Source organism: Macrobrachium nipponense, chromosome 2, assembly GCF_015104395.2.
Source record: "Macrobrachium nipponense isolate FS-2020 chromosome 2, ASM1510439v2, whole genome shotgun sequence".
NCBI classification, from domain to species: Eukaryota; Metazoa; Arthropoda; class Malacostraca; order Decapoda; family Palaemonidae; genus Macrobrachium; species Macrobrachium nipponense.
The window spans coordinates 128075299-128097224 of NC_087201.1; the positions used below are offsets into that span (position 1 = coordinate 128075299).

General features: G+C 40.1%; 1 protein-coding gene across 5 annotated transcripts in view; it reads left to right on the top strand.

The window, feature by feature from the left end:
• The window catches only part of LOC135220981 (uncharacterized), a 452378-nt gene that overhangs the window by 39040 nt on the left and 391412 nt on the right, over window positions 1–21926 (top strand). For 4 of the 5 annotated variants that reach the window (XR_010315842.1, XR_010315843.1, XM_064258675.1 and 1 more), the window contains exon 2: window positions 8890–9130. The exons of the other annotated variant lie outside the window; for it this stretch is intronic. The gene's annotated coding sequence lies outside the window, so the exon portion shown is untranslated. The remainder of the gene's footprint in view (window positions 1–8889; window positions 9131–21926) is intronic. 5 annotated transcript variants of the gene reach the window in all.

The window sequence follows — 21926 nt, forward strand, 5'->3', positions numbered from 1 at the left end:
TCTTTTATCTCTCTCTCTCTCTCTCTCTTTCTCTCTCTTTTTGTTTTTCCCTTACTTATTTTGATTGCTCAACATTCCTTAATGATTATTATTTCTCTCTCTCTCTCTCTCTCTCTCTCTCTCTCTCTCTCTCTCTCTCTCTGTTTTTTTCCCTTACTTATTTTGATTGCTCAACATTCCTTAATGATTATTCTCTCTCTCTCTCTCTCTCTCTCTCTCTCTCCCTTCTTCTCTCTCGCTCTCTCTCTCTCTCTCTCTCGGAATCGTCTCCCTTCTTTAGTATGGTTTCAGTCTATTCTACATTCTTTTATGATTATCTCTCTCTCTCTCTCTCTCTCTCTTCTCTCTCTCTCTCTCTCTCTCTTTTGATGGTTCAGTAGAAATTCTACATTCTTTTATGATTTAATCTCTCTCTCTCTCATCTCTCTCCTCTCTCTCTCGTCTCTCTCTCTCTCTCCTCATCTCTCTCTCGTCTCTCTCTGTTGTTTTTCCCTTACTTATTTTGATTGCTCACCATTCCTTTTTTATGATTTTCTCTCTCTCTCTCTCTCTCTCTCTCTCTCTCTCTCTCTCAACGAGTCAGTCCTATAATTATTTAGGTTTCACAAATTAATCGTGATGAACATGGGATATTTCGTTATAACATAAAATATACAGTATATTTCTGTCCAACAAAACACCACCGTTCATATTTATGCCAACGAAATATTAATTAAACTTTTCGATGTTATGGTAATGAGGGAGAGGACTTCATGAAAGACAAAACTTTTTTTTTTTTTAATTGTGACGTTATCCATTAATATGTATTATGAAATTTTCTTAATTTCTTTAAATATAAGAAACTAGCATAATACCTTAAATTTTTATTTCTAGAGACTTTAAATTGACATCAAAGTCTTACATGTGGGGTTAATGTTAGATGAATTCTGAGGGTCGAAAGACATATTATTATATGCGTATATATATATAAAAAGTTTTCAAGACATTAAGTTAAAGGATTCTGGTTATAACGTGAATGATCGTTAGGTGTACATTCCCGTTTTTCTAATCTATGGAATCTTTAACAGTTTGATATCCTTATCTGTCTCTTAATTTATAAGAATACATAAATCTGTGTGTATTGCTATGCATTTGCTGTAGATACTTACGGGATTCCAGGGAGTTCATTATAGTTACCAAGAAACTACCTTAGATTCCTGGGAGACCAGACATGTAAGATTGTCTAAGCAGATCCATAGCACATCAGTCAAGGGAAGTAATGGCTTAGGACCTTCTTCAAATGAGGTAAAGGCTACGTGAACACAAGGGGATTACCTAATTATTTATAATTCCATAAAACAAAGAGATCAGAAGACGATGGAATTACTGGGCAAGAAATAGAGCTGTGCTAAATGATTGAATCTTAAACAGAGTAAATAGTCAAAGTCGTTGATCTCATAGATGGAGCATAAGGCCACTGCAAATGTGATAGAGATGAGGAGTTGGTGCCACAGCCACGGCCGGTCTTAAATGGTATGCAAGACGGTTACTTGCAAGAAACACATTCGTAGACTAAAGGGAACTAAGCGAGTGCATAGAAGATGCCAAGGCAACTCATTTCTACAGTAATTAAGTGCACAATTACTTGAATACTTGATAATTTAATACGAAATCCCAGTGGGTCTTCGCACAATGGAAATGGAAATAATTCAAGCAAAGAATAATAGAATCATCACCGCCTAAAATAAACCTTCTTCGGTGCTTTACTTTCGTCAATCCTAATGGTGTGTTGTTCGGTACGGCGTCGGCGATGGAGGGGAGGGGGGAGGGGGGGGGGGGGGGGTGGGGGGGGGAAATAAAAGGGAAGGCCACTTACACAAGAGCAAGGACTGGCTCGAAGGCGAGCACATGGGAGGAAGTGTCCTCTGGTAATTCCTTGCCAGCTTTCTGAGAGCGTGACATTATTTTATTTATTTATTTTTTTAAATGCCAGGCTCCTGGAGGAGCTCGTAACTGGATCGAGAGAGACTCCAGTCTATGGCCCTTATATAACTTGGGGGGGAGTTGGTGGGGACGGCGGGATGAGTATGGGGATAGATTGCGCTAGAGTAGACAGGTCACGTGGTGGTGAGGTCACCTGACAAATATTATGGCTGGCAAAGCACATGTTCCCTCTTTTAGGCCTGACGCTTTCTCTTCCCAAGTCTCCTTTTCTGGCGAAAATTAGCACCTGGAAAAGGATTTTTTGGAAAGCCACGTTGAACTGAGAGATGGATTAAGGATTACCCAGAAAGGGGAAGAGGAAAGAGGGAGAACATTAATGAAAGGGGCGAATGATACCCGAAGTTTTCATTAAAATGAGGAGAATTAATTTTATTCTTATTTTCTTTTGCATTAAAATTACTATAGGCTGGAGAGTTTGCTTGGGAAAAGGATTTATCCTTAGCATTATATATATATATATATATATATATATATATATATATATATATATATATATATATATATATATATATATCTATATATATATATAACTATATATATCTATACTATATATATATATATATATTATATATATATATATATATAATATATACATTAACATTTATTATATGTAAATATAAACACATATGTATATATTATTATGAGTATCCTTCGCTTTCCCAATAAAAAATGAAATTTAGCAAACCACGAACACCGAGTGTCCTTTGGCCCTCTCTCTCTCTCGCTCATCCACATTTTTGTTTGTCCTGTGCTGCCCCTGTTCGTACTTTTCAGAAATACTGAGATGTTGATACCAAGATCCGAGAGATCAGTCAGCCGGATTAATAAAACCAACCAGCACAAGGAGATCGGCCTCACTCGAGCTCAGATCACAGCACAGGACAAAACCACGCATCCAAAACCCAGTTCGGCCACACACCTGGCCGCCCTCCCCACGCACGTGTTTGTGTGCCCTCACGTGGCAGGCCTTGCCCTTATTGTTGCCCTTGGAATGATCTGCGCCCTTCGCCACTCTATCACGAAGCAATATCCCAGATGAAAGGTACAGTACGAATCACTGGTGGCAATCTAATTCCATTTGCTTTTATGTCCCCCTTTTCTCATTAGTGTTAGTGTGATCCTCCATTGTGATTCAATAATTCCCACAGCTGTGCTCCCTTAAAAGATATCTTGGTTTAAGAGCTGTGGTCCCCTAGGAAGTAGCTGTGTTCAATTTCACCCCCCCCCCCCCTTCTCGGTACAGTAACGTGTGAACAGTAATTCATTCACTCTTTGCCCTCTGAGGAATCTTAAGATTGATGTTAAACTCATATTCGACCCCCCTGCCCCCTTTGTCGCACACATTAAACTCATATCTGACACCCCCTTTGTCGCACACGTGCTCATACATTTGTCTGTATTGCAAGTGTCTGCAATTTCCCTGCTGTGAAGGTGGATTTCCCTTATTCTTATGCTCTGGGGCCCGTAATACACTCTGCAAATCATCACACGTGTCCCTGAACGCGTGCTCATTGCAGTTGTTCCAGTATGTTGCCTTTATGCGAGGGCCACGAGCGCCTTTACCGATGAATTGATTTAGAAATGTAACATTTAATATATAAATTAAGTACATTTCCTTGTAAATTTAACCCTTGGAGTTTCCTTATGATTTCCTCCGTTAAATTGTATTTGGCCTTCAGCCAATACTTTATTTTTTGTTTGTGATTAGGTTTGATTGGTCTTCCCCTTCAATTGTAGTCAGAATAAGCCTCCGTTGCAGGAGCCAACGCCTAAATCATGAAAGTGGCGACCTTTCCAAAGGATTTCTCAGTAAAAAATCAATATTACAGTGTTTTATCAGAGAAAAATGAACCTGAAATGTCAGCATTTTAGCCCACAGGAGCAATAAGTGAAGGAGGAGAAACCTCATATCAGAGGAAGGTGAGCATATTTTTCCAAATTTAGGTATTTATTGTCAGGGGGTAAAACCAATTGTGATTGCCACGTTTTCCAGCTAGAAGTGGGAAGGCTTAGAATTGTGTGCATGCTGACGTTAGCTACAAGAGAGAGAAGTTTTGATAACTAACCCTTAGGCTCTGCGCATGCATGAAGCAAGGTAGCTAGGAAAAGTGTTATAATTACGTTAGGAAGCAGTGCCAGGCTTCCTTTGCAAAAGAAATAAATTGTGAAAATCTCATGTCGAAAGAGATTACAGTAGCTAGGCAGGGGACTGCTCTTGGTGGATTTTTATTATAGCGAGCAAACATGATTTTGGTAGAGTTTAATGTTCGCAGAGCGAGCCATCCCGTTTCTCTCTCTCGCATAGTTTCTACCCCATGTGGCATGAAATAGGTGTAGCCACAGGGCTAGACATAGAGCACGTCCTCTGACGAGGTAAAATAGGCCAAAACCCAGACCCTGAACGAGACCATTCATTTATTCATTCATTCATACTTTCCCTTTTCTCGTGAGAAGCGTTGTTCTAATACAGCTAGGCAGCAGAATAGGGAATGATATTTGTGTAAGTCATGGAGTGAAGGGAATTATTTTATTTTACTGTAAAGTGAACAAATTGACCAAACAAACAAATCGCCTTTTACCCAGCGAGGTACAGAACGAACAAACAAACACACTTAAAGAACAACTGTTTGGGTCTCGCAGTCACATGTCCAGACAGTCACTGACCTTGAGATTTCCCATGGTAGGGGCTAAAAATAGAAGAAAGGGAGAAGTGGGAAATAACTCAATGCAACTATGGAACTTTAACTTATGTCTAAGTAACGCCTTAATTTTTTTATAATTCGCCGTTGTGAATTCATTACTGTCTGTTGACTAGTAACCGTTGTGAATTCATTACTGTCTGTTGACTTGTTTACTATTCTTTTTTCAGTCTGATTGACTGCTGTATATTTTAAAATCTGCGGCAGCTTGTATGTGTTTTGCATTACTGGTGAGCTGTTTAATTGTTGATAAGTCCAGGAGGCCAATATTATTTTCCACTCCCTTGTGACAAATGTTTTGCTGCATTTAATATAGGCTTATTACATTTCAGTCTGTTCGCTGCTATTGAATTTAATTGTCCGTAAGGCCATATTTCATACAAGTTAATATTTTGATACGCTCGCCGGGCGAATATTTTGCCACATTTGTATATGTGTGCTCATTACAAGTCTGCTGACTTAATTGTCTGTGCAGCCACCATTTCACGCTCTTTTCGGCGAATCTTTACAGTCCGTGACTGCTGTTCCGTGGATCCGTTTGTGCAGTATTCCTGCCCATACTTACGTCCTTTGTGGCAATCTGATTCCATTGGAAGAATCTTTTCCAGATCACGTAAATCTGTGACTTTTTGCACGCGCTGGCGTCGAGTAATTCCGCTCTTTTTCGATGTGCAGAGAATTTGTTCTCATTTCACCTTCATGGAATTTAATTGTGTTATTCCGTCCTAGGGACGACATTACCAGGGCTTAGCGCCTGTGTTACCCCTTAGGAATTTCCCGCCCGTGCCCTCACATTCCACACTCCTCCAAAATGGCGAACAATCCTGCCTTAGAGGAGATTAAGGCTTTTACTGAAGCAGGGAAGGCTGTGGGTCTATGGGGCCAAGAATTGGCTACTTGAGTAGCCAAAGAGAGGGAAAAGGCCAGGCTAGAAAGAGAAAGGGATAGAGGAGAAAGAGAGAGAGAAAGAGAATTCCAAGAGAAAAGAGAAGCTGCCACGCGAGCGGAGAAGGAGGAAGAAAGAAAAGAAAAGAAGGAAAGAATAGAAGTGGAGAAAGAAAGAGAAATCCAAAAGAGAAAGGAAGCAGCAGAAAGAAAGAGAAAGCAGCGGAAAGGGCTCACCAACTGACTATGGCTAATGCTAGAATACAGCCCTTTATGTCCCGATCATCCCAACCCATCTTCAGTAACATGGGCACCCTGGCTCGATCATGTAGAAAGGGTCCTAGAAAACTTCCACCCCCTCTCACCGAAGTAACCCTCATCTTGGGGAAATACCTTGAAGGCAAGGGAGCTATCGTCTTCCAAGCCCTCCCCGCTCACAAGCAAGGGGATCTTGCTCGCGTAAGGGAGGTCATCATCAAAGCCTTTGAGATCACCCCCAACAGGCAGTGACAGAAATGTAGGAGTATGCCAAAGGAGTCTGGGTGAACATGATCGGAGTGGGTGGTGAAGAAGACTCATCCTCCAGAGGTGGACAAGGGCATCCAACGCTGTTTCGACAGATGAGATCCTAGAACTTTTACAGTTGGAGGATTTCCTATCATATACCCCTCTTGAACTTGCCACTTACTTGGTGGGCAAAAAAACAATGACAGTCATGGAGTGTTGTAAGTGGGCGTATACCTGGGACACCCACCACCCACTACAAAGTTCCCTAAACAAGAAATTTCGCCCTGTCACTCCTTCTCTTGCCAACTCCTGGATGACACAGCGTCAAAATAATCTGCCACTTAAGCCCATGTATGGGCATTGTAATAAAACTGGGCATTTTTCCGAGCAATGCCTCACTAAAGCAGATCCTCCTTAGTTGGCTCCCATTCCCCCTCAGAATGGACATCACCAAAACCACAAGAGTAACAGCTTTTGGCAGCAAAATGACCGGCCAAGGCCTGATTATAGCAGGAGGTTTTGTGACTCGTGCATAGTGCACTGGCGCATATCTCTCCCTGGGCTCATTGCCCATGGCAATGATGGACCCTTCATCCCTCGGCCCCATATTTGTTGCCCCTCCTAGAGGTCACTAGTGATCCAGCACACCAGGTCCGAGGATTTGATGACTGGTGCACAGCTCTCAGTACTTAGGGAAGATAAAGTTCCTCCTAGAGCGAGGATTGAGAGGCATAATTTAATTGCTATAGAAGGCCTCAATCATATTAAGATGTTTTTGCCTACCGTCCGGTTGAGGGTCACCCAGCCTCACCATTTGAAAATATGTACTCTGGCAGTGGCTCTGTACATTCCTGGTGATTATGACGTCTTGTTAGGCCAAAACATTACCCCACCTAATTTTGAACTGTCTTAGGGTTCCTGTCCTTACCTCGCTCCGGACCGCTTCTGCAGTCCTCCTTACATGCCCTAGCACAGCGAGTGCCACTCGAAGGCATTAGGTCGTGCCCCGCTCCGCCCCTTATGTGCGTTGAGCCGAATTTTAATCCTCCTACCCCACCTGGAACAGCCTCAGTGCCAGTACCCAGGCAAGATTCGAGTCTTCCTCTCGAAGCTCTCTGTCCAGGCTACTTCTCTGCAGCCGCTGGCTCGACTCCGCTACCGACGTGGGAAGCAGTGGAAGGGCCAATTCCACTCTGAATTCCCCAGGACATACCTGACTGTAGCAGAAGCTCCACCAACGACGCAGCCTCACAAACTGACCCGGAGTGGGTCACCCCAAGTCAGGAGCCTGTAGTAACCTCCTCTTCTTCCCCTCTGTCAGCAGCTAACTGTTCCGAGCGTAAGGACTCGGCCAACCAAACGTCTGGGACTGAGTCAAGCACCGCTAGGCAAGGGGGCGCATGCCGTTGTTCCGACTGTCACAGCAGTCGGGGCCGATGCCATCACAGCACCTTCAGTGGATGTTAGTCTTTCAAGTCCCCACACGGTGTCGTCAAACCGGCTTCGGTGAAGCAAGAGAGGTGAGGATGCCGAGGATTCCAGCAACCTTGGAACAGCCACAGGCTCTCTCTGCACTCGTGCCCCGGCACAGTGCCTATTCCTTTTAGAGAATTCTGGCCCTTCCCCATCCAAAGGAGAGTGCCCGATTCTGCTACTTCATCTTCCTTCCTCTTCCTCTTTTGCAACTGTTCTTATTTGGTACTTTACATACCCTCTTCTCTATAATTTCTGTCTTCCTTCATCGTCGTCTCTTGGGCACCTCTCTCTATTGTATGCTATGCTTAGGCAGCACCCAGTTGCCAGCATATCTGGCATTGGGAATTTGAAAAATCATTGAGAATTATTATAATGGCATTCACAAGCTTCTAGCGATACCCTTTAAGAAGTCCCCAGACTTCCTATACTAAGTGCCACCTCTGGCACCAAATTAGTTTATACACACGTATGAGCCATCAGAAAATATTTGTACTTGGCCTACTAAGGCGATATTATTAAAGCATTGCCTCGTTTATCTTTTTTTTTTTCTAGCATTAATCTTGTATTTACGTGTGTATTCGATCATCCCCAGTATTCTTTATGTTTGTATCGACCAAGAGTCACTATTTAGTTCTACCTTATTTTATTGTTTGTCTATGCCCGCCTGGCACCAGGCTAGAGTTCTATTACGTAACCGCAGGGCCCCTAACACCCTTGCGGACGCGCGTTTGTAATGCCCCTAAGGGCAAATTAACTGCATGAAATGTTTTACGCTGAAAGAACGTTCATATTCAATAGAACTAAATTATTACTAACACCTTAGAATAAGGTTAGATTAAGTAAAAGTTTTGTAAGATAAATTAAATGCTTACTTTTGTTGTTCTCTATTTCTTTAAAAATAATTGTCAAATTTATTTTATAATCCTTGTGAATAATATGCCTGGGCAAGATAATAATTAGTATAATTCTCCATTCATTACAATTAGTTTTCCTTTTGTGTATACGTAAGGGACTCTCCCGAGAAGAACTTAAATGATTATTAATGAGTAGAGTACATCTTTGAAGAAGCCCAATGGCAAGTTGTCATACTTATAACTAGTGGTTGAGAGTCAATTAGAGTAATGTTGTTGTTAAATGACCGTAACAAATTACATTAGTTTAAGTTCTTCAGAGTAGAGAGAGAGAGGATTATATCATGGCGAAAGCAATGAATCTTAAGAAGGGGAGAGGTATATTATGACTCTCCTTCGCTTTCCCCATGAAAAAAATGAAATTTAGCCAAATAGGAACACTGAGTGTTCTTTTTCTCTCTCTCTCGTGCATCCTATCTCTTTTCCAGAACTACTGAGATGTTGATCCCAAAATCCAAGAAATAAATCTGCCGGATTAATAATGCCAACAAGGAAATCGGCCTCACTCACGCTCAGATCGCAGCCCGGAACAGATCTAGGCATCCAAAACCCAGTTCGGCCACACACCTGGCCACCCTCCCCACGCACGGGGTTGTGTGCCCTCACGTGGCCCTTGGAGTTATCTGCGCCCTTCGTCCCTCTATCACGAAGCAATATCCCAGGAGAAAGGTACAGTACGAATCTGTGGTGGCAATCTAATTCCATTTGCTATTACATCACCCCTTCTCTCATTAGTGTTTGTGTGATGCTCCATTGTGATTGAATAATTCCCACAGCTGTGCTCCCTTAAAAGATATCTTGGTTTAAGAGCTGTGGTCCCCTAGGAAGTGGCTGTGTTCAATCCCCCCCCCCCCCCCCCGCCCCCTTCTCGGTACAGTAACGTGTGAGCAGTAATTCATTCATTCTTTGCCCTCTGAGGAATCTTAAGATTGATGTTAAACTCATATTCGACCCCCTCCCCCCCTCCCCCCTTTGTTGCACATGTGTTCATACGACTGTCTGTATTGCAAATGTCTGCAATTTCCCTGCTGTGAAGGTGGATTCCCTTATTCTTATGCTCTGGGGGCCGTAATGCACGCTACAAATTGTCACGCGTGCTCATTGCAATTGTTTCAGTACGTTGCCTTATGCGAGGGTCGTGAACGTCCTTGCCGATGTCTTGATTTAGTAAAGTAACACTTAAGGTGTAAATACATTCCCCTGTAGACTTAACCCTTGGAGTTTCCTTACGATTTCCTCCCTTAAATTGTATTTGGCCTTCTGCCAACCCTTTATTTTTCGTTTGTGATTAGGTTAGAGTGGTCTTCCCTTCAATCGTAGCCAAAATAAGCCTCCGTTGCAGGAGCCAACGCCTAAATCATGAACATTTCATATATATATATATATATATATATATATATATATATATATATATATATATATATACTATATATATATATGTATACGTATATATATATATATATATATATATATATATATATATATTATATATATACCACACACGTATAATATAATACAATATTTATATATATATTATATATTATCTATATATAAATTAAAATATTTATATTATCTCTATAATATATATAATTATATGGTGTGTAATCATATAGTGTACATACGTATATATATATATATATATATATATATATATATATATATTATCTCTATATATAATAGATAGATAGATTAGCTATATGTGTGCTCGTGAATAATATATAATATATATATATATATATATATATATATGATATATATATATATATATATATATATATATATATATATATATATATATATATATATATATATATAAAGTATAAAGGTTACCTAAACTAGCTGAAACATACAGGGAACGTATAATAATAAAAAATAAAAATTACAAAAATATAGTATCCACTTCAGGGAAGACGTTTGAGAGTAATATGTAAGAAGAAACGAGTACATGACACAAAACCGAGAGGTGCCTCTTTGATGGGGAAAACTCGGGTAGATCGGATGGGAAAGAGAAAGGTTAAAATAAGACTTAAGGAAAAAGAAAAATAGCTGGGAGAGGGTAATTAGAGTAAGTGGGTACATTATGGAAAAGGAAATCATGCATGTTTGCAAAAATGAGGGAGAATGAAGTATCAGTGCAATTAAAGCAGCGAAATAATTGAAAGAACTTGTTTAAGGCAGAAAAGCAGGGTGGTAATATGTAATGTGTGTGTGTGTGTGTATATATAGTATACATACATACATATGTAAGTATATATATATATATATATATATATAAATATATTTTATATATAACATATATATAATATAATAATATTTATATATATATACATACTATATATATATATATATATATATATTTTATATGATACATACATACATATATATATATATATATATATATATATAGATACATACATACATATTATCTATATATATATATATATATATATATATGTATATATTCATACTTTTATTTACGTATATATTTGTGTGCGCGCGTTCATGCTTTTCATCAGTACGTCGTAAGCAAAGAAAATAAGAAGCAAGCGAGAGTAAAAGGAAAAGGGTTGGGTTGGGGGGGGGGGGGAGGGGGGAAGGGGGAGGGGGGGAAGACTAAGCTAAGCCTAAGTATTGCACTCTCAACAAAACCTTTTGTGATTAGACGTGTAATCCCGGGGACCTATTGTTCGGTTTTCATCGAGCAGCGACACTGAACAAAGATATCGACTTCGCAACGGAGAAAGATTGGTGACGGCGTCCATCTTCTCTCTCTCTCTCTCTCTCTCTCTCTCTCTCTCTCTCTCTCTCTCTCTCTGGCAAAGATGGAGCTAGAGGCAATGACGCATGTATTTCCTCCCTTTTCAAAAGCAGTGAAAGAATTAAAGAGGAATTTTTTTTATTCTCTCTCTCTCTCTCTCTCTCTCTCTCTTTATTTTTAGAGTTATCATAGCAAGGTTTGTGATGAATGTGAGGGCTCTTTCATTTCAAAAATATTTCGGTGGTGGGAATGAAAAGGTTCTTTTGTTGAGCAAGGTATTCTTCTTCTCCTTCCACTTTTTTCCATTTTTCAATTGCAAAAACAAGTCTTCTGATATTGATGATGGGAAGGACTACGGTTTTGTAGAGTTTAAAGAGATGCTTGCGTAAGGAGGACACAATTCCAATTTTTCATTTATACTTACGCAAGAAAGCTGAAATTCTGAATGACGACGTTGCGACCGTAAGAAATTTCAAAGCAGCGCATTTTAGGTACATTGGAGAGGAATTCTTACTACCGGATAAAAAGTTTTATCTGGCGGTTTAAATATAACAAGACGCATTTGTTTGTAAATATAGACATACCTAGAATATACATTTAATGAATATAACTACTTATGTAAAAAGAAATTGAATTTATGTGTATATGTATCCAAGCTTTCGACCATACGCAAAAGAATGAAAGTCGGTCCATGTGTATATTCGTACAAATATATTCTCCTATTAACATACACACAAGGATGAAGAACATCCACATCACGAGCAAAAGGTTGATGGCCTGAGCAAGTAAGAACTCTTTCAACCAACTACATTAGATCCCATTCTACCTCAGTTATCACAAGAAATGATTTAGTTACGAGGCATTTAGGCTACTGTGGTGGCTTGCAGACTGCAGTAACAGGCATGGAGCTAGCAACCTCATACTATAAGACCTGCAGAAAACCGCCTCATACTAAATGACCTGCAGAAAACTGGAAGTTTAAAATATTCTTAAGTCATAGAAAGAAATTTTGACTCTTCTCAAAATAAACTTTGTGCGAATATGCCTATACTGATTGGGGGCCATGCAAGCTATGAACAGAAAAGTAAGAGAAAATCTTAATAGAAACACCAAAATTACTTTTTAAAAGGGTTGAGTTTAAATGTAATTTGTCCACTAAAATAATATAATTTCTATAATGTATTCAGAAGATACAAATTGCAGGAACACTGACTGGCTCCATGGCACTCGCAACATTAACACTAATTAACAATAGTAAAACAAAGGTGCCACCAAATTGCTAGCAGAATCTCTCAACTTATGGGACCTTGCAGGTACATGAGATACGGATCAAGAACTTAAACTAGCAACATTAACATAAAGCAGTGGAACACTGGAAGCGACATTTTGGGTAATGTGCAGATGCATGACCAACCATCTTACAGTCACAGCTCGTGTCCTTATTGTAGTCTCTCTTATTCCCATTCGGGGCAGGCTAGGATTGGGATCCAGAGGCAGCAGCAGAGTCCCTGGTGGGCCTCATCCAGTTTTTGGTTGTTCACACCTTTATTGGGGCACCAGTCAGCATGGTGTCCTATGACATAGGAATTGCTTGGGAATGATCCCATTCTTTGGCTGGGCAGTAGCAGCCTTGTATCCGGGGGGGCTTAATCTTTTTGTTTAGAAAGCTAAGGTGGGCATGGTGAGTTTCACACTCAGCCAGGCAACAACATTCGGGTACCATTGCAAGGTTCCTCTCGTGGCATGGGGCACATAATAGAAGCAATCTTCAAGCTTAAAGTTTTCTATCACAGTATCATAATCCCAGACTGGAAGGGACTCTATCCAGCGACTGAAGTTTTTTTACTTGTAATACATCCAATTGGTCCAGCTCTGCCATGCATCATTGAGTAGACTGTGCCATTTGTGTCGCCATCTCTCGGGTATGATTTCACAGTCCCTTATTATGGCTTACTGTACGAGGGGGAGATTCCCTTGGTCTTCTGCAGGTAGTGAACTTAGGGCAATGTATCCTTTCCCCTGTATATGTTTGCTTAGGATCAGTGTTACCTCTGAAGTAGAGGGCATGTAGTTCTGGAACACCCCATTCTGTGTGGTCGATTGTTGTCGGACCAGGGTTGGACAAGGCTGTTGACCCCCCTGAAACAGTGCTCTTATTCAGGCGAATTAGAGTGCATTGGCTCTCATTGCTTCTTGTTCTAAGTGCTCGCACTCCTCAAGCTGTATTCTCTCACATTGAGCCTTTTCCACCTGGGTGTCAACCCAGGCAGTGAGGGCTTGCCACAGAGATTTCTCTCTAGTCCTAGAGCCAGAAAGGGACGAAGGTCCTCAGAGTAAGTAGCCATGTTGGTGGGCCCAAAGGTACAGCCTCAGGTGAGCACAAAAGTTTTGTGGGGAGGGTGTGCCAGGGAGGGGCACGACAATCCAAACAATGTTGTCCCTGTCTGCTCTCCAGCAGACTACTTGCACGGTTCGTGTGATACTTCAAACTTGAGACCTTCTGTCACTTTTTGAATGACAAAGCTTAAGTGGCACTCAACGGAGTGCAGGTACTGGGTGAGTGTCAGCATAGGTGGCACTCGGAGGTAAGTTGGAGTACCAGTGATGGTTGCACTCATAGGTGAGTTGAAGCTTTGATCTCTGCTGTCGACCGGACAGGCAGGGTGGCACTGAAAGGTGCGGTACTCTCGGAGTATGTAGACTGTATAGGCATTACCTGGCACTCAACAGTTCTGAGGTGGTGAAACTCGCAGGGTAGGAGGTCTTGCAAGAACATGATGGCACTCTCAAGTACGTAAACAGGCGGTGTGTCCCAGAACACGAAGGCACTCTCAAGTGCATAAACAGGCGGTTCCAATGGAACGAACAGTGTCCTCAGACAATCAAATGTTCAGATGGCACTTCGAAAAGTGCCTGGATAGGTGGCACTCTCAATAGTGTGGAGGCAATACAGGCATGTAGGTGAGTCAGTAGTGGTGAGATTCGCAAGGCAGGTAGCAGTATGATGCTTCCTTGTGGCACTGTAAAGTGTGGGTCAGGTACTGGCACACTCACCATTAAACAAGCGACAAGGCTTTAGGTGTGTCAGCAGCGTTGACACGCAGGCAGGTAGCAAGATGATGCTTCCTTGTGGCACTGTAAAGTGTGGAGGTAGGCACTAACACACTCACCAGGCAACAAGTACTAAGGCTTCCAGGAAGCACTGTAGAAGTGGGGGGTTGTGGTAGCAAGATGATGCTTCCTGGAGGCACTGTGAAAGTGCATAGCAACATAAGTGTTTGACACAGAAGTGTACATGTGGATGGGTTCCGACATGGGAATGAGCAGTGCTTTACAAACACTCAAAAGCAGACGATGAAGTCTCTCACAACTCCGTAAGGGGTTTGCTAAGGAATGGTTACATACTGAGTGTGTCTTAGATTCCAAATGGGAATCTACAGTCTTGGCTGATAGGTAAATATGTTAGTGTTTGAGGTGGCAGTAAAGCAAGCGTATGTATATGTTGAATGAATATAAGCACAAAATAAAGTAAAGTGTGGGGCAGGTACTGGCACACTCACCATTAAACAAGCGACAAGGCTTTAGGTGTGTCAGCAGCGTTGACACGCAAGCAGGTAGCAAGATGATGCTTCCTTGTGGCACTGTAGTGTGGAGGTAGGCACTGGCACTCTCACCAGGCAGCAAGTGCTAAGGCTTCCAGGAAGCACTGTAGAAGTGTGGGATGATGCTTCCTGGAGGCACTGTGAAAGTGCATAGCAACGCAAGTGTTTGACACAGAAGTGTACGTATGGATTGGTTCCGACATGGAATTGAGTAGTGCTTTCCAAACACTCAAAAGTAGACAATGAAGTCTCTCACAACTCCATAAGGGGTTTGCTAAGGAATGGTTACATACTGAATGTGTCTTAGATTCCAAATGGGAATCTACAGTCTTGGCTGATAGGTAAATGGGTTAGTGTTTGAGGTGGCAGTAAAGCAAGCGTATGTATATGTTGAATGAATATAAGCACAAATAAAATGAAATAGAACTGTTAGCTTTGCTAATTCAGAAGTAATTTTCTGAATTCCGAAAACATGACAAATAGGAGTGTCCTCGCTAATTGTTGGGCTGCAAGCTAGAGTTAAAAGATAGAGCAAATATCTTTACACTGGGTATTTGAATTGAACAGTCTAGGTCACAGATCTGTAACAACTAGGAAACAAGTTAGGCAAAGAAGGGAATGAATGGGCCCTTAACAACTGGGCTCAAGTTCTTATACACTGTGAAATTACTCTACTTTTGTCAACATAAATTCACAGGTATTTACTATGTTAAAATGAGAATCATGTACTACATTAATTCTTAACAAGTTGATTGTGACAGTATTAAATATGCAGTGTTTAACACATGTGAATTGGCTACTCTAGGGGCAATAGTTATCATGATCTTAACAGGGAAATATGCACCTTCCCATTGAATGAATATTCTCACTATACTATATGACTAGTTTTGCACTCATTAGCAAAGGTGAGACATATTGGCTCGTAAATAACATGATAATAGCACTAAACAAAGTTTCAATGTTAGCAGTAAATGAAAACTGATCTCAAGGCTACGTGCTCTTCAGCTGCGTGGTCAATTTGAACATTCGCTGTCACACTTGAATAAGTTATAACACTTTTAGAATAACACTTGATAACAAAAATGTAACATAAAGTTAATCTTACATACCGTTGTCTGTTTGTAGTTATCAGATTCCAACAAGTGCCTTAAAATAGAATGTATTTTCAATTTTACCTAGTCAAAACTAATCTGCTAGTTAACTGAATGATTCAGTGTTGCTTTACAATTGTAAATAAGACTTATACTTGCACCAGAGTTCTAAGATCCTTAAGCAGGGTTGCCACTGTCATAGTCTGTGTGCCGGGTATTAAGAAGTTAAAACATGAGAAATCCAAAATTTTGACTTGTCTTAAAATAAACCTTGTGTGAACACGCCTATCCCGACGAGGGGACATGCAAGCTATGAGCAGAAAAGTAAGAATAAGCCTAAATAGAAACACTAAAATTACTTTTCAAAAGGATTGAATGTAAACATAATTTGTCCACTAAAATTATATAATTTCTATAAGGTAATCAGAAGATATAAATTACAGGAGCATTGTCTGGCTGCGTGACACATGTAACGTTAATATTAATACTCACAATAGCAAAACAAAGGTGCCAACATATTGCAAGTTGGATCTCTTGACCTAGGGATCTTGCAGGTGCATGAGATACAGATCAAGAACTTAAACTAGCAACATTAATTAACACTAAGGATTGGAGCACTGTAAGAAGTTCACCCTCAACATGGTTCGGAAGTCACATAAAGCCGTTGGTCCCATTGCTGAATAACCACTGGTTCCATGTAACGTAAAAATACCATACAAAAAAACAAACAAACTGTATGGAAGCATGAGCTCTGCTGGAATCCCAGGGAAATGACCCAAGATTGGTACTGGCAGAACAGGTTGAATGGCACTAGTGATTTACAGGTACACACAACGGGGCAGTCTCCACGAATCTACAAAGAAGTTAGAGTTGATATATGACCACCAGTGATGGTAATCTAACATAAAATGCTACAAGTGAAGTGAGACTTATACAAGATAATTGACTACGTTACTGCAATGAGAATTGCTAGAATCAAAGTAGAGTACACTAATTCACTTATTTCACAGAAAATGCACATAGTCAATTAAACTCACATGGGTCTCTGACAGAAACAGTAATACTGCGAATGGGAATATGAGAAAACAGTTGAAACAGGGACTGAGTGCAAGGAACAGGAGGTGAAGGGCCGACTGAACAACATCCAGTTTCAATTACCTTACCTTAGTGTGTGGACGAGACAAGTGTAGTCCGAGCCAGGGCGTCGGAGGAAGAACGCAGGTCACTTGCAGGACTTCACCAAGGAATCGGCAGATGACGCTTCTTGTATGTTGAGTCCTACGGGTACTTTGAAGATGAGGGCAAAGATAGGCTGGATGAGGGCATAGATAGGCTGTTAGGGCAGATGTCGAGGTAGAGTCCAGTCTGCAGGTAGTGCTGGGGTATAGGAGGCTAGCCTGGAGATAGCAGTGGGCTGAGTCGTTGGCCGTGATACCGCTTCTGGACAGGAGTACTGCAATTGGTAGTTAGAGTGGAGTGCAGGATGTACTACTGCGTTAAAAGTCTAGAGCGGCATGAAAATTGGTAGGCCAAGTTAGGCCTTATTTATACCCAGTCATGGAGAGTCTGGTAGTATCTGGTTCAGGCTGGGCTGATTCTCTTTCATCTTAGCCGCTACTCTTCGCTGCTACCTGAAAAGGGTCATTGAAAGCTAGCAGAGGAAGGGTGGAAGGCAGTACAATACGGCTATCTTGGGTCGAGAGGAATCGGGTCAGATATCGGTCATGCAATTGTGAGGAGGCAGAGTCGTGGACATGGAAGGCTCTGACAACAATTTTGAGGGCAAAATGGGTCAGATAGAAGGAGAAGGACGGGTCATTCAGACTTCACAGGAGACGTGTGAATTTTCTCTACTTGCCGGGCAACTAGCTGCTAATGGCTTCTGTCAAAATAGGTCTGGGACTGTAATACAAAGGACTACAGTGGAAAAGGGGGCTCTGGTCCCTGATGTGCAGGTGACCCTTTTTGAGATTTGGCATCGTGTCCAGTAGCTAAACCTGAGGGGGTATGACAGTTCATAAATCATGTCTAGCATGTCATTGAAGTAACATTAAGGTGTTTTCATCTTCGCCTTGTTGTGAAGGGATAAAATTATTCTCATAGCTTTCCAAACAGCCGAAACAAGAAAAGGGGTCAATTGTACTGGATCCTGACATGAAATATGCTACCCTAGTTCTTTCGCTTTTCCTTCTATTCAAAATTTCCCTAACTTTACTCCCTAAATTATTCCTTTACATTTTCAAGTTTGACTGAAGAAATGAAATAGTCCAAATGGACGCTCATAGCAATATATATACTATATATAAATTTCTGACTCATATCATGATCAAACCCAAGTCTTTCACTTGAAAGACGAGACCGCTGCCAACCAGGCCACACAAGTCATAAAAGAAGCTGGAACCTAAGTACCACTGTACCTATGGCTTTACCTGGGCAGGCTAACTGCCTCGCATACCAGCAAGTTTTCCCCAGTTTCCTTACTCATCAGTGACCCAAATTGACAGCATTTCATTTGAATGATCCTTACTGAGTGAAAATGATAAAAATAATCAGCACATAATCACGTGTAGAACAAATAAATTTAACACACGTCAGAATCAAACCCAATTCTTTCAATTGAAAGACGAATTCACTGCCAACCAGGTCACACAAGTCGTAAAAGAAGCTGGAACATAGTACCACAGTACCTAAGGCCTTAACTGGGGAAGCTAATTGCATTACATACTAGCTAGTTTTCCCCAACTTCCCAATTCAGCAGTGACCCAATTGTGACAGCATTTCATTCGAATTATCCTTACTGAGTGAATATGATAGAAATAATCGACAGGCAATCACGTGTGGAACAGAAATAAATTCCTGACTCACATCAGGATAAACCCGGGTCTTTCAATTGATAGACGAGTTCGCTGCCAACCAGGCCACACAAGTCATAAAAGAATCTGGAACCTATGTAGCACTGTATCTAAGGCCTTAACTGGGAAGGCCAACTGCCTTGCATACCAGCGAGTTTTCTCCAGCTTCTCGTCTCAGGATTTCATTCAAATTATCCTTTCTGAGTGAATATGATATAAATATTCAACAAACAATCACGTATGGAACAGAATTCATGTTCTTAAAAGAGGTTTCCTATTCCTTTTTTGATTCGTTCTCTTCACTGGCATGCTTTGAACTTATCTGCTTTCATTTTACAACAGGTTTTTTTTCATGTTAAACCTGGTTCTTATCCCTTTCCTTCATTATTGGGCTTGGATTATACAATTACAATACGATTTCCGTTACATCGGGCTCTGATTAATAGGGAGTATGCAGCTGATAAAGATGAAAATTTGAATGCTGTGAAAGTATTTAACATCTTTTCAGCTTCAACACTGATGAAATTAACATATATTAATAAAGAAAACAGAGAAACGTCTATTAAAATATAATGCCATTAGCTCTTCTGCCGTTTTGTATTCTTAGTTAAAATAAACATTTTCTGAAAGGAAAACGTTCTAGTTTACTTATCATCGCAGCTGATGAACTTTTTAAAAATTAGATTTTATTTGTTTTAAAGTGGGGTAAATTTCAACAGGAGTAAGGCTATTTTGGGAAATTCTATTACTGAATTCTTGTGTCTTCACGCAAAGAACGGAACTTCAAAACACCTTGAGCTAAAGGGTGAATATCTTTCTAGCATTTCAATGAGACACTCGGGTAAGATCTTGCAGGAATCAATTTCCGGAGGATCAAAAAGATTCGACCCGATCAAGCCTGCTACTGATGGTCCCTTCGGGGGACGCCTTCAAAGGCTTTGGCCTCCAAGGGCCTTCGCCATGAATAAGGGATAGTATTCCGCTCTTTCACAGTCGATGATATGTGTCTGGACAGGGAATATTAATGGAGAAACTCCACGCATGAATTTACAACGATCCTGTAGGTGACGCAAATACTGGTCGTGTATGGCGTCAAGCAAGATTCCAACACAGGCTCTAACATATACGTTTGGTAGCCCCCTTTAAAGGGCAGCTTTCAGGCGAAGATACGTAAGTAAGGTAGCAAAGGTGAAGCCAACAATGTAGAAACCACTTCATTTCAAATCAGTTCTAGAAATACATGTTTCTTCAAGAGATGGCTCGTTGCAATTCAAGTCCTGTTTGCCAGTTGATATCTGCTGGCTTGTAATTTATATACGATCATGTGGGAATCGTACAAAAATAGCCACTCGGTCACTGTTCGTGTTCTGCATCAGACCGCAATCACCGTTGCTCACATCAGAGTCCCCATATATTCTGCTAGATTCTAAACTAATGAGTTCGTAGTCTTGGATTTGCTTACAAATGATTACGTGAGCTCATATGCCACATATTTCTGAAAAGCTTGCATGTATGCGTTTATATAAAGGAAAGGGAAAACAGGGTGGAACGTTTTACTCAAATAATAACCTTACTGAATTGACAGGTTGGCAAAATGATAGTGTTTAAAAAGAGAGCATTTGAAATTTTACTTTGCTACTGATTAAATGAAACTTAGTTTTCAGTGGAGGGGCTGGTTCAGAATGTGACTTTCAGAGACGAGTGAACTGGAGAAAAGAAGTAAGAGTAGCAAAGAATGAGAATATAGGTAGGAGTAATTATGCAGAACTAGAAGGAGCCTATAAATACGTTTGAAGTGTTCAAAGATAATTTCACAAGGCAACGAATAGTGTTGTATTCATGAGAGGAGAGAGGGAAGAATCGTGCTCAGACTAATTGCAAAGGTGGAGAATAGAAAGCTAGGAACTGAAATGATCATGATTGAGCTGCTGCCGTACAGTAGTGTCAGAAAGCACTCCGACGACAAAGACACCAGCTGTTTTCCATCCAGATGAATTGTTCTTGTGTGTGAAAGAAAAGGCATGAGAATGTTGTTAGATGTAACACCCATAACAATACTTTATATAACTTGGAAGGTACACTGAAGAATTTTAATCAAGAAAGGAAGTCGATAAAAAGGGTTATGATTACAGAACAGCAATACCTTAATAAAGAAGAGTTTTTTATGGTCTAGTTAGTTCTGATGCTTGAAAGATCGTCTTCTCTTACTTCTAATTTTCCAATCAGAACTTAAAAATATCAATAAATTCTATGCCATAATTAGTTGGTTAATGTCTGGCAATTATACTACCGCATTTCTAGTTTTTTTGTTTACATGGCATACGATAAAATACTTTATATATATATATATATATATATATATATATATATAGATATATATATATATATATATATTTGTGTGTGTGTGTATGTATGCATGCGTTTGTCTGTGCATGCCTACCAAAAACTAAAACTGGACGTGGCAAATATTACCGGACTTCAAACATGCAAAGATACGGAGGCAATAATATTTGATCGAAATATTTCAGACCCTTCCCAAAACCTCTACTTTTACCATAAAGTCTAGAAGAGTAGGAAAATTCTTCAATACTTCAGTTAAAGAAAAAGAATTCTTAATAAACAGAGCACCTGCTGACTTTTGTTTCGAAATATGACCAAAGTTACGAAATAAATTCAAAAGTTGAAGGAATAAAATTTCAGATTCTCTTATTTATACAAGTTTGTTCAGCGGTGACATTTAAGCTTTTTCTCTTACGTTTCTAAATATTGCGGCTTTAGGGGAAAGAAAATTTTATACCTCGAATGTAAATTTATTTTAGCGCAGAAGTTTTCTTTGTGGAAGAATTGCCAGAATACCTTGCCGTAGTCTTAGGTAAATTAAAGTATTTTACTTGATGGAAAAATACTTGAAAATAATCCTGTAACAAATATACAATTATAATTACAACTTTAATAAAATAAGAAATAAACCACGTAAATTCAATAAAACCGAATATTAAAATGTACACTTCTCCTATTGATACACTTTAACCATCACCATAATATTACGCTTCATATGTATGATTATTTTTATGCTTATATATGATTATTTTTATTCTTATGGTGTATATATAAGAATACTATCTTGTACTTGCGTACATTCATTCATTCACATATACATGC